The sequence below is a fragment of the Loxodonta africana genome, chromosome 10, assembly GCF_030014295.1.
Source record: "Loxodonta africana isolate mLoxAfr1 chromosome 10, mLoxAfr1.hap2, whole genome shotgun sequence".
NCBI classification, from domain to species: domain Eukaryota; kingdom Metazoa; phylum Chordata; class Mammalia; order Proboscidea; family Elephantidae; genus Loxodonta; species Loxodonta africana.
Genome location: NC_087351.1, coordinates 80,819,319 through 80,833,273, shown reverse-complemented (window position 1 = coordinate 80,833,273; position 13,955 = coordinate 80,819,319).

Below are 13,955 nucleotides of genomic sequence, written 5' to 3'. Positions count from 1 at the left end.
AAAGCTGTTAGGGGAAGTGGGTGTTAACACTGGCTAGTCGTGCCCACCATCTTACTCCTAGGTATGTCCCTGATGTCATGTAGAAGGTAGGAGCTCCCCAGCCAAGGCCAGATGACCCCTTGCGGGGGATGCTTCACCTACCATAGGGATTGGCTCTTTATATAATTCTCTGAGTCTGATTCTTGGGAGGATCTTTTGGGGGGTGGCAGGGATTGTGCCATTTGAAACTTGGTGGCCTTGTGTTCTGTTGACTTAGTATGTTTTAGAAGTAAGCTGAATTTTCACCCCTGCTTGTTTCCTTGACTCCACCAGACCTTTCCCAAGGGCAGTTAGGCCTGCTGTAGACATCAGTCAGGCCAGGGCTGTCCTTACTGGGGGAGACCTATCTGGACCCCGAGGACTCTTGCTTCCCTGGCTAGCCTGTTGGGGAGTAGGGGTGTGAATATGAAAATAGGCACTATTTCCTGTTGCTGGGCAGGGGCTGGTGGTGTAGAAAGGGGAAAAGTAGCCTCTCCTGAGACTGCATTTGGGACTGGAGAGGGGCACTGGAGATACATGATCTTCCCCTTTGATTAAAAACAAGAAAGACATTTCATTGGATCTTCATCTTGAGCTCGTTGCCTGCAGGCATGGATGAGCACACAGCAGAAATCTTTCTAAGTCTCCCACTGATGGTATTCTGCGTGCAGAGGGGGCTAAGCATACCCACTGGCCTGCCCTGAATTTCCTCCCTGGAAGTCAGCCCCTTGGGTTAGCTAACAAAAGTAGAGGCCCAGGAAGCCCTGGAGAGTCTGACCCTTGGCTGTCAGGGCAGAGGGAAGCTCCCTATCACCTGTACCCAGACCTGAACCCTTCATGTCACCCCAGGGGCACCATAACAGGTCACACAGGCTAGGGTTTGGGCTGAGCAGGCCCATATGTGGTAGCCACAAGAACCTGATTTCATACTATCTAAATCTTTAAGGTAGAGGAGATGAGCCCAAAGCTACTTGGGAAAGGAAATAGCAGAATCCTTTCATGCTCATTGTTTTCCCAGGATATTGGAAGATAAAGTGGCCCCAGCAGTGCTGTGCTCAGGCTGCCAGGCACCAGGGAGGTGTAAGCCTAGAGCTGGTGGGTGGTCTCCATCACTGACCTCCTCTGTAACCAAGGAAGACATGAGCCATGAAGAGAGAGCTGAAGATTAGGTCTACCCAAAGGGAAGTTGGGGCAGGAAAGGTCAAGCCTTTCTGTGTCAATTTTCTGGGCCACAAGGCCTGCTTCCCACCCCATGCCCTGGACTCTGGGGCATCTCTGGTTTGAGGGCCTGTCTGCCCTGGGTGTGCAGGGCCTTCGTGGCCCTGCAACCCACAGTCTGACCCTTGACTAAAGGTCTTCCCTTTGAACAGCTCAAAGAAATGAGCTCTTTTGGCCCCTGAGTCATGACCTACCTTTCCTGGGCTGGAAGGGTCACTGTAGGAGGATGGTTGGGGGCCTGATCTACCTCCGTGGCACTCTGGTAGAAAGAAGAGCATTGGAGGGCCAACAGAAAATGTGGGCCAGACTTCAGATGGGTTTTGTAGCCAACTGGGCGGTGGAGCTCTGGTTACCAAAGGGACAGAGAGAGTCACAGCAGTAGGAAATTTCCATGGCATGGAGGAAGGGGTGTGGAAGCCCTTTGGCCTGGGTTCAAATTTCAGCTCCCTCTCCCACCAGCTTGTGTGTTGGGCACATGACTCAACCTTGGATTTTACATCTGTATATCGAGGGGCTACTGTGAAGATCAAGTGAGCCATTAGCAATGATGGCTCTTTGTTAAGTGCCAGGCAGGCTTCTAAGAGCAGCAGTGAATGCTCAGAATGACCCTATGAAGGAAGTGGCATTACTATTTCTATTTTACATATGGAGAAATTGGGGTGCAGAAAAGTTCATTAATTTGCCAAAGGTCACACAACTAGAAAGTGTCGGGATTTGAACCCAGGCAGGCTAGCTCCATCATTTACATTTAATTATTATACTACAGAGCCTTAGGCTGGTATATGGAAAACACTTGTTACGGTCCCTGGCACATAGTAACTACAAAGGCACCTGTGTTAGTTCTCATCTGCCCTGGCCTTTTTTTTTTTATATTAAAGAAAACTTTGGTGGCAACATATACAACCAAACATATAACCATTCATAATTTCCATGTGAACAGTTCTATAACATTAGTTACATATTTCACATTGTGTCACCATTCTATCTCTACCCATACTGTTTTATCATCGTTCATTTAGGCTGTCTGCCCCTTAAAGTTCTCATGTATGCTTCAGATTAACTGTTGTCAGTTTATACTCATACAGATAATTCTTTATAAGAGCGCCATGCTTGAAGCAAACATTCTTTATTAACTGGGCTAAACTGTTGTTTAGTTTAACAACTATCCTTCATAGGATAGTTTCTCTTCAAGGTTTAAAGATTATTTCTGGGCTTTAAATTTGGGGGTTTCCCCCGTCTCCATGGATCCAATCCATGAAGTTCTGTTCCACGCTTGTCCTCCTTTTGGATAAGGATCCATCTATTTGGTCCTTGATCAAAACATTCAATAATGGTAGCTGCTGCCCTGGCTGTTTGTGGAGATTTTGCAGGGGCGTGAGAGGCAGCCAGTTGGATTAGATGACTCTGCACACAACCCCTCTACCAAGTGTCACAATCTCATGTTGACCCATGAAGCCCTGGATTGGTGTGTTTGGAGGAGGGGGCAGGCCATCCCCTTGGACTTTCCCCTCTCTGCCTACTGTGGGGTGGGTTCTGTTAATGAATGACAGAGCCAAGGGTGCCTCGGGGCAGCCTGGGGAAGTTGGCCCTCAGCCTGTCTTCCCCCAGGGTCTCCCACCCCTGCACGTAGCCAACCATTTAATCAGGTCTAGCTGGACTGACTGGAACACGACCTGAGTCAAGAGAGGGAGGAGGCCAGAGGGGATCAGCCAGGCTCCTACCACCCCCTTGCTGCCTTGTAGATGACCTGTTGACGCCCTTCTGCTGGCCTGCTGGGTGGCCACCAAGGGGTTCAGAGAGTTGGGAAGCATGACGACACCTCGGCCTTCTCTTGAGGTTGGGTCAATCATGGGGGTACCTGCAGTGACCCACTTTCTGGTAGGTAAAGTTTCAGTTACAGGGAAACCTCGGCTCGAGGGCCTACAATGTTTTTTGGAGGAGTCCCAAATGGTTACATCTGAGTTACTGTCGTTGGAAATAGTCTCTGAGGAGCCAGGGCCAGGGCTGCCTACAAGCCAGGTGGGGCTCCTTCCCCGCCCACAAGAGCCGGCTGCTGGTCTCTTGAGCTGTTTGCAGTTATTTCAACATGTTGCCAAAGCCCAGGGCTCAAGGTACAGGGTTGTGAGTGACGACCAAACCTGCGCTATTGGTTTGGGGGCCAGAAAAAATAAATATCTGCCGTGGCCAAGCCTGTGGTAATTTTCTCATCACCTGGAGCCAGCCAGGTAGCTGCCCCCGACTCCCAGTTGTACCTCAGGGAGAAGGAGCTCATGACCACAGAGGACAGAAGGACATTTCTGCCAGCCCTCAGTACCCCAGGTGTACAGGAGGCCCCATTACCCAGAGAGTCAGAGAGAGCGGAGTTCAAATCCCTGCTCCAGCCTCACTCTGTGACCTCGGGCTAAAAACTTAGTAAACAGCTTAGAACCCCAATTTCAAAATGGGACAATGATGATAATTACTCCCTTTACAATGGATTAAGACACTGTGGCATAGCCACACAATGGAATACCATACAGCTATATAAAAGAAAAAATAAAAACCCAAATGATACACACAAGAGATGAATTGCAAAAATATAAAATTGAGTGAAAGAAGCCATTCATAAAAGAGCACAAACTGTATGAGCTCATTTATATGCAGTTCATAAACAGGCAAAAATGATCCGTGATGGTAGGTGGTTAGCAGCTAGAATCTGTACATAAAAGTTCATTGAGCTGCACACTTAAGGTCTGTGCACTTCTCTGTATGTAAGTTACAGTTCCGAAATAAAAAAACTATTGAGTTACTGTGAGTATGAAATAATACAAAGAATAAAAAAAAGTTAAATTCCGTACCTGGTCCAGTGTAGGTACTTCATAAATTATGACCAGTTTTTGCAATAACATTTAGTAGTAATTAGCTGTTAGCAGCTAGTACCGACAAGGTGGCAGTGTGGTTCAGTGGTCGAGTTCTCACCTTCCATGTGGGAGGCCCAGGTTCAATTCCTTGCCAAGGTACCCATGTGTAGCCACCACCTGTCCATCACTGAAGGCTTGCATATTGTTATGATGCTGAACAGGTTTCAGCAAAGCTTCCAGAGGAAGGTGGACTAAGAAGAAAGACCTGGCAGTCTATTTCAGAAAAACCAGCCAAGGAAAATCCTGTGGGTCACAGTGATCTGATCCTTGGTGCATGGGGCTGCTATGAGTCGAGGGCCGCCTCAACGGCAGCTGACAACAATACTAACAATCCTTCCTACAACTAGAGGATGCTGGTACCGTTCCAGTTCCCTTTATACAGAATGAGTGAACAGACTCAGAGCAAGTGAGTAACTAGGCCAGGTGGAGTGGGATTTGAATTCCAGCAGAATGGCTCTCAAGCCAGCACAGCTGACCACTACCCTGTACTGCCCCTTGGTCCACAGATGTTGCTTCTTTAGAAAAGTTAAATATATGGAAATCCAGACCCAAGCACATTGTTACTGTTGTTGTCAGTTGCTATCGATTCCAGCTCAGGGTGACCCCATGTGTGCAGAGTAGAACTGCTCCATAGGGTTTTCAAGGCTATGACCTTTTGGAAGCAGATTGCCAGGCCTGTCCTCTGAAGCTCCCTTGGGTGGGTTCGAACTGCCAACCTTCCGGTTAGTAGATGAGTGACTAACCATTTACGCCATCCAGTGACCCAAATCACCCATATTAGAAACGTGTTTTTCTATTTGCAGATTCAAAATAAATCTCTTGTATCTAGCTGGTGCCCACCACATTTTGTCCAAGGTAGAGAGAGGCAAATTGAGGCCTAGTTGGGCTCTGAGGGGCTAGAGAGAGGAGAGCCTGGGTGGCTGGTTGGCCAGCATCAATGGGCCACTGTCCTGTTGAGCCGCTGATGTGGGCTGCTTGCCTTCCTGCCCTGGGTCCATCTCTCCCTCAGGAGCTTTCAGAGGGCTCTAATGGCTGACGAGGACCGTGAGGCCTCGGAGGGGCCTGGCTGGCTTAGGTGGACCATGGGGCTGGCGTACCTGGCTGTCAGGCTCAAGGGTGCATGGTAGCCTGCCATGGCTATCACAGCACCACTTCCACCTTCTTCTGTTTCACTCTTTGAGGAAGTGGTTTCAGCAGCAGAGCTCTGGGTAATAGTTTCCAGATCCTGACAGTGGGAGATGCCCAACTCAGCCAGTAGACCTGGTCACCCCAAGGCTCTCCACTGGGTTCTTCCAGGGCTGACCTTCTGCAGTAGCCCGGCTCAGCCTCAGTGCTTTGGCAAGGGCTCAAGGGTTGTGGTCAAGTAAACCAAAAAACCAAACCCAGTACTGTGGAGTCGATTCTGACTCATAGCAACACTATAGGACAGAGAAGAACTGGCCCATAGAGTTTCCAAGGAGCACCTGGTGGATTCGAACTGCCAACCCTTTGGTTAGCAGCTGTAGCACTTACCCACTACACCACCAGGATTTCCTGTGGTCAAGCAGTAGGGCAAATTTTAAGGAGGAACCCTACTGGGGCAATGGTTAAGGGCCCGGCTGCTAACCAAAATGTCAGCGGTTCAAACCTACCAGCAGCTCCTCGGGAGAAAAGACCTGGTGATCTGCTCATGTAAAAATTACAGCCTGGAAAATCCTATAGGGCAGTTCTATTCTGTCCTATAGGATTGCTATGAGTCGGAATGGACTCACTCGATAGTGCACAACGATCTACTCTCAGGGGCATGTGGTGAATGTCCCCTTAAATTTTGGTCCTAAGTACCTTGCTTGCCTCACCTTCTTCACTCTGGCCCTGTCAGGTCGACTTGGATTTGTGACCTTGCTCAGCCACTTAAAAGCTCTGTAACCTTGGGCAAGTCACTTAACCTCTCTGAGACTCGCTTTCCTTGCCTAAGCATGGGCTCAGGAATACTCAACCTGCCTGCCTTGTGGTGAGGATCAGATAAGCTGATGGAAGGGAAGGAGCTTTGGAAATGGAAAGGCCCTGGATGAAGGTTGAATTGACAGTGTTGGGAGTAGCTTGCACCCCTCAGGGTGAGGGAGCCCTTCCTCCAGAGAGATTTTTGTATCCTAACCTGATTTGCCGCTTTGGCTCACCCTCTGGACTTCCTGCCCCAAATGCACAGTGGTGGGTGTAAGTGATTAAATTTTATACAATGAAAATAATAACCTGAGACTTCCCATGCATGCCTGTCACATGGTCTCATCTGATCACCATTTATCATAACCACAACCCAACAAAGAACTATCGTGACGGGGAAAGTCAGACTCGGGGAGCAGTTACCGCTCCCAGTTACACAGCTACATGCGACTGAGCTGACACCCAAGTTCTCAGCTACGATGGCCAACTTGGGAGCAGATGTCAGGTGGAACTGGGGTAGTGCCTGGATCTGTGATGGCTGAGATACCCAGGGTTCTGTGAAGGCTGAGATACCCAGAAATGCTGAAAGGCCTTGTTCTCCCCTGGCAATGTCGTCTGTGGATGGGCTGAATTGGGGGGAGGTCAAGAAAGTGGACCAGCTTCCTAAGTTCCATTCTTTCTCCCCGGGGGCCCATAGCCATGGAGGAGAATGTGTCCTCCCTGCTTATCCCCCCATGGTGGTTTCCATCCCAGTTTGTCACCCTTACTGCAGCCTAGGACACTGGGGTGAGTTGAGGGAGGGTTTTTTTTCTGCCTCTTTTACCAATGGGGAAGCTGAGGTACACCATGGTAATGCCATCTGCACTGGGGTCCCCTTCCCATGAAGCAGCTGCACAGTAACCAAATCCCTGTCACTGCTTTGTTGCTGCACAGCTAATGGTAGTGGCTCTTGTCATTAGGCGTTGTTGAGTTGTTTCCAACTCATGGTGACCCTATATGTACAACGGAAGGAAACACTGCCCAGACCTGCGCCATCCTCACAATCGTTGTTAGGCTTGAGCCTATTGTTGCAGCCACTGTGTCAATCCATCTCGTTGAGAGTCTTCCTCTTTGTCTATGACCCTGTATCTTACCAAGCATGATGTCCTTCTCCAGGGACTGATCCCTCCTGATAACGTGTCCAAAGTATGTGAGATGCAGTCTCGCCATCCTTATTTCGAAGGAGCATTCTGGTTGTACTTCTTCCAAGACGGATTTGTTCATTCTTTTGGCAGTCCATGGTATATTCAGTATTCTCCACCAACAACACAATTCAAAGGCATCAATTCTTCCGTCTTCCTTATTCACTGTCTAGTTTTCACATGTGTATGAGGCAACTGGAAACACCGTGGCTTGAGTTAGGCACACGTGAGTCTTCAAGGTGACATCTTTGCTTTTCAACACTTGAAAGAAATCTTTTGCAGCAGATTTTCCCAATGCAGTGCGTCGTTTGATTTCTCGACTGCTGCTTCCATGGGTGTTGATTATGGATCTAAGTAATTACCTACACAAGTCTGTAAGTTTGTCATACTGTGGGGGCTTGTGTATTGCTATGATGCTGGAAGCTGTGCCACCAGTATTCAAATACCAGCAGGGTCACCCAAGGCAGACAGGTTTTAGCTGAGCTTCCAGACTAAGACTAGGATAAAGGACCTCGTGATCCACTTCTGAAAACAATCAGCCACTGAAAACCTTATGGATAGCTAGCTGTGGAGGAAATAATATTTTCTCATTTGGAGGAGTGTTGTCCTGCCTGATGAGTGATCAGAAGCACTGGGTAATGCAACAGCCTTAGAAGGGCCAAGGTGACTACTCTCTAAATTCCAGCCTTATTGTCTTCCTGAAACTTGTAACCTTCGGGACTGCTCTGGAAGGTACCGGGAGTTGGCATTCCCTGTTTTAGTGCTTTCTTTTTTGAGAAATACTGCCCATAATTATTATATTGCATTCTAATATTCACCCTCTACCCAAGGAAGTTGTTTATTCCTGCTAACGCAAAGGTCAGAAGGAGAAACATGGCAGGTTCTCAGAGCTCCAGACAGCGAGCTGGCAGATGCCAGAGAGGGAGAGGGGAACGAGGCACTGCCAATCAGCTATGGCCACTGCTCAAATCCTCCCCCAGTTGCCTAAGCTGAGGGGAGAGGGCAGGAGCTGAGGGCGCTGCATTAAACAGTTCAAGATGGCCTGTCTCTTCAGGCCTCTTTCCTCCTGAGTTACTGACCAAGTCACTGCCCAGCCCAGAGCGACCTGAGGCCTTGGGGGCAGGCAGGTAGTGGGTTTAGTCCAACTTTGGGACTCAGGTGAAAGATGAAGTAATGTTGGCTTCTGTGTTGTCCCTTCTTTTGCTCCCCTCCCTGCACCTGCAGCTTTTGGTTTGGTAGCAATAGCTGCATCTTCGTGTACAATGGATGAGACCTGCAGCCCCCAACAGAGCACACCAAACTGAAATGGTGACCAAGTCCTCTTCAGCTTGTAGTCACAGAGGTGGTGAAGCCCATGTGAAATTGTTCAGTACAGATTCGTAAGTAAACACAATTAAGCCCGTGCATACCTTGCTTACTGTAAGCCTGTGTGTGTACCTTGCTTACTGGTTAATCCACCCCTGAGTCAAACGTTCTGTAAAAATTTCTGGACTGAAGGTTCATGTGAAAAAGACATCAAGGAACTGGGCTTTCTCTTCCTAAACATGCATTACAAATCCCTGGAGGATTGTACGTCCAGTCCCGGCGTGCAGTGAACCTGGGAGTTATACATTGGTGCAGCTGTCAGACTGTGCACAACCTGAGTTGGGGGCTGGAGGGTACAAGTCCCACCCTGGCCATGATTTGCTGATGAACCTGGGTGGTCACTTCCGATTTCCAGGCTTTTGTTCCCTTGTCAAGAAGAATGGCCTGGTGATCTACTTCCGAAAATCAGCCAGTGAAAACCCTATAGATCACAATGGTCCAATCTGGAAAAAATCGTGGGGATGGCAGAGGACTGGGCAACATTTTGTTCCATTGTGCATGGGGTTGCCGTGAGTTGAGGGCTGACTTGAAGATGGCTAACAACAACAATGATTCTTTTCTTTATGAAATAAGGGTTGGAGCAGATGAGTTCTTGGTTCTCTGATTCTGTGAATATCTTAGAAAGCAGAATGGACAGAGCCAATTTTCCTTTGCCGTGCCGAACCACAGGGCAATGGAGCCAGCTGTGTGGATGCTGTAAAACCACAGCTAGAGTTACAGACGGAAGGGAGTTGGTGTGTCCTGTTAGTGATGTCAGGTGACTCACACAGGACTCCAGAAGTCAGCTGTCTGAAACTCCTTTGAAGTGGTGGCTTTAAAAACTTTTATGAACTGTAGATTGAATGAGAATATGTAAGTCATTCTCTTGGTATGTTGTATTTTCCAAACACGCTATTTTAAATTAAAACATGGAAACAACTGCCTTATTTTAGGATTGTGTTTACATTTGAACATGCTGTTTAACATCTATTAGCCAACTGGTTTCTGTGATGCTCAGAGCATAAGTGACTGGTGTTTGTAGTTCCAGGAAGGTGAATTTCAGCTCAGTCAGGGAAGAACTTTTTGTCAAGCTAAGCTGATCTTCTGAGGTAGTGAATTTTCCATCCTTGGTAATGTTCAAGCAAAAGCTAGATACTACCTGCCACCTCTCAATCAGGGACGTTATAGAGTGATTCCTTGACACCCTACCCAAAGCAGCCCCCTTCTCCTCACTCTCTGTTGTACCACCCTGATTTAATATTTTAATACTTGTCACTCTCTGAAAGTGTCACATTCATTATTTCTTGACTGGTTTGTTATCATCTCGCCAAACTTGAAAGTAGATCTGATGAGTCAGGTGCCTTGGCTTTTGATTATGGTTCTTTCTTGTGTCAAGACTAGGCACTCAGCAAATATTATTTCACTGAATGGATAAAATTTTGCTATTGGTATAGGCTTCTAAAACCCATTGCGATTGAGTTGATTCTGACTCATAGCAACCCTATAGAACAGGATAGAGCTGCTCCATAGGGTTTCCAAGGATTGGCTAGTGGATTTGAACTGCTGACTTTTTGGTTAGCAGCCGAGTTCTTAACCACTGTGCCGTGCCATGGGTTTAATTGCCTGTAATTCTAAGAGCCCATCATTTGAAGGAATTGTTTTTGTTGTTGTTAGTTTCCGTTGAGTCAGCCCTGACTCATGCTGACTTCATGTATAACAGAACAAACGTTGCCCAGTCTTGTGCCATCTTCACCGATCACTTGTATGTTTGAGTCCATTGTTGTGGCTATCGTGTCAATCCATCTCATTAAAGGTTTCCCTCAATTTTGTTGACCCTCTACTTTACCAAATATGATGTCCTTTTCTAGCAATTGATCTATTCTGACAACGTGTCCAAAGTAAGTGAGCTGAAGTCTCTTCATCTTGGCTTCTAAGGAGGATTTTGGTTGTATTTCTACTAAGACTGATTTATTTGTATTTTTGGCAGTCTACAGTATATTCGGAAACCCTGGTGGCGTAGTGGTTAAGAGCTACGGCTGCTAACCAAAGGGTCAGCAGTTTGAATCCACCAGGTGCTCCTTGGAAACTCTATGGGGCAGTTCTACTGTGTCCTATAGGGTCGCTATGAGTCGGAATTGACTCGACGGCACTGGGTTTTTTGGGTTACAGGACATTCAGTAGTCTTCATCAACACTACAATCTGAATGCATCAATTCTTCTGTTTTACCTATTGTCCAGCTTTAGGCCCTTGAAAATCCTGGCTGTGGATGTTGGAGGAGCTGTGGTGCGGCCCATGGTAATGGACAGTGGTTTGAGCACTGGGAGTCGGACTGTGTGGTCTCTCTCACTGGCTCTGCGATGTTGGATGAGTGGCCGGATCTTTTCGGGTCACAGTTGCTTCATCTGTAAAAGGAGAGGGTTGAATTCAGTTACCTTCAATGTTCTTTCCAGCTGGCCGACCTTGTGATTCAAGTATGTTGTGTTTGCACTCACTCCTCTGTTCTCAAACTGTTTGTATAACTCTCTTTTATTAAGTGTTCTAGGCCCAATAAGGAGCCCTCGTGGCGCAGTGGTTAAGAACTTGGCTGCTAACCAAAAGGTCGGCAGTTCAAATCCACCAGCTGCTCCTTGAAAACCCTACGGGGGCAGTTTAACTCTGTTCAATAGGGTCACTATGAGTTGGCATTGACTTGACGACAACAGGTTTTAGGCCCAATAAAATAGAAAAAAATTAAGTAGAGTTGGGAAGCAAAGAGTAAACACGAGTGCAAATGAAATATTTTATTCTGCATGACGAATTCAAATCTGTTGCAAAAGACCTCTTTAAAGTTTTAAGAAACAAAGATGTTACCTTGATGACTAAGGTGCGCCTGACCCAAGCCATAGTCTTTTCTTTCTTCTTTTTTTATTGAGCTTTAGGTGAAAGTTTACAGCTCAAGTTAATTTCACATACAAAATTTTATACACATGTTGTTATGTGACACTAGTTGCAATCCCTATAGTGTGACACCACACTACCTGTTTCTACCCTGGGTTTCATATGTCCATCCAACCAGTTCCTGTCCCTTCCTGCCTTCTCATCGTGCCTCCAGACAGGAGCTGACCTGTATCTGCTTGATGGGCACCTAGGTTGTTTCCATCTTTTTGCTATTGTGCAATGAACATGGGTGTACATGCATCTATTTTTGTGACAGCTCTTATTTCTCTGGATATATGCCAAGGAGGGGAATTGCTGGATCGTATGGTAAGCCCTGGTCTTTTCAATTGCCTCATATACATGCAGAAGCTGGACAACGAAAAGGGAAGACAGAAGAATTGATGCAGTCAAATTGTGGTGTTAGCAAAGAATATTAAATAAATCATGGATTGCTGGAAGAACAAATCAGTCTTAAAAAAAAAATACAACCAGAATGCTCCTTAGAAGCGAGAGTGGCGAGACTGGCTCACTTATTTTGGACACGTCATACATCATCGGGAAAGACCAATCGCTAGAAAAGAGTACCGTGTTTGACAAAGCAGAGGGTCAGGAAAAATGAGGGAAACACTTAATAAGAAAAATTGACGCAATAGCCACGACAGTGGACTCAAACAGACCAATGATCGTGAAAATGGCACAGGACGGGGCAATATTTTATTCAGTTATACATAAGATCACCATGAGTCAGAGTTGACTCGATGACAACTAACAAAAAACAATAACAAAGAGGTAGATGCCCTGAAAGCTGACTATTTAATTACGTAGTCATCGGGTTAAATATGGAGAGTTCAGCTAAGGCATAAAGTAACTGTTGAGGATTTTTTTTCTGATACGCCTGTGTTCCCAGTTACAACATACACAATATTCTTTGGTTTTAAATGTATTTTATAGGTAGGGTCAGCTTGTAATTTCTCCTTTCTGGCCTCTCCAGGAGATAGCTAGGAAGCATGACCGATTCCATTTTACTGGTAAGAAAATTCAAAATAAGGTGCTCTTAATGACAACATTAAAACAACCCTTGTTGCAAGATTGCTTTTTATGGCTGACGTGTGTAGACATGGGAGGCACAGAGATGGCTCATTTTTTTTTTTTTTTTTTGGATAAGTTTAGGATTGGCCTCTACCTGTTCCTCTTCCTGCGTGTTCCCGGAATAGTTCTTCTCTTTGATATCCCAAAGTGTTACCCAGATGCCACCCACAATAGAAACAAATTCAGAATTACCTCTGTGATGAATCAGTCAACACATAGACAGGTATTGGGTACTAATACACTGCATAAAAGTACAAAATGGAATTCTCATTCATAAAGAATTTATGTGTTAGTTGGGAGACAAACTGTACCCAGCTGCTGTGGAGTCGATTCTGACTCATGGCAACCCCATGTGTGTCAGAGGAAAACTGTCTGCCATAGGGTTTTCAAAGCCTGATTTTTCAGAAGTAGATCACTAGGCTTGAACCGCTAACTTTTCAGTTAGCAGCTAATCACGTTAACTGTACCACCCAGGGACTCCCAGTTGGGAGACAAGACACAAGCTAATGAAACCGTCGATTAACCAGACTGAATTTTGTACTGTTTAGAATTGTATGTGACACAATAAAGGACTAACCTGAGAGTAGATAATTAGAGGATAGTACAGGTTGTGATACTTTGCTAATAGGTGATACGTTCCACACAAAGGAGTCAGAGGAGGGAGAGATTGCCCAGGGCCTGTGTCCAGAGAAAGACTGGCTTGTAGCTCTGCACTGGCCTGGCTCTGGGGGTATCAGAGGGGCTTGTCTACTGCCCTGACACAGGAACAAGGACACTGCTGCACAGACTCAAGGAGTTCAATGCGAATGGTACCCCCTGGAGTTGTGTAACACAGGGCCCTGCCTCATGAAGAACAGACTGCAGAAGCCTTGAGATGAGTAAAAAGATAAAGAGGCCTCAAGGTTACTGCCTATGGGTTTGAGTCAGCCCACAGACCTATTTTAAATGTTCTACACAGTATTTCTAAAAAATTTGAGCAAACATTTAAAAATCAGGAGTATTTTTTTTTTTTTTAGTAATAATCCAGCTTTCTGGATTGTGTGGGCTATCTGGCCACATGATGCTCATGTTCCCCTTTCGACGTTGGCCATGACATCAGCCACCTAGATCTAAGTGGTCTCTGTTTCTTTTAAGATGGGACTTGTACTGTCTAACTCGCCCCAGTCCCCACCATTCCCTCTGATCCCCACACTGAGGCTGAATGCCAATGTCGTTGCTCCTGAACCTTTCTTTCCTAATGGCAGAGAAATGTTTCTCTGTACTCTTATCTCTATCAAGAGAGAGAAAAAAAGTTCAAGAGTGCTATGTGTAAAAAAAAAAGCAATAGGAAAAGCCTATTTGTTCATGGAAGTGAAGAAATGCAAACAA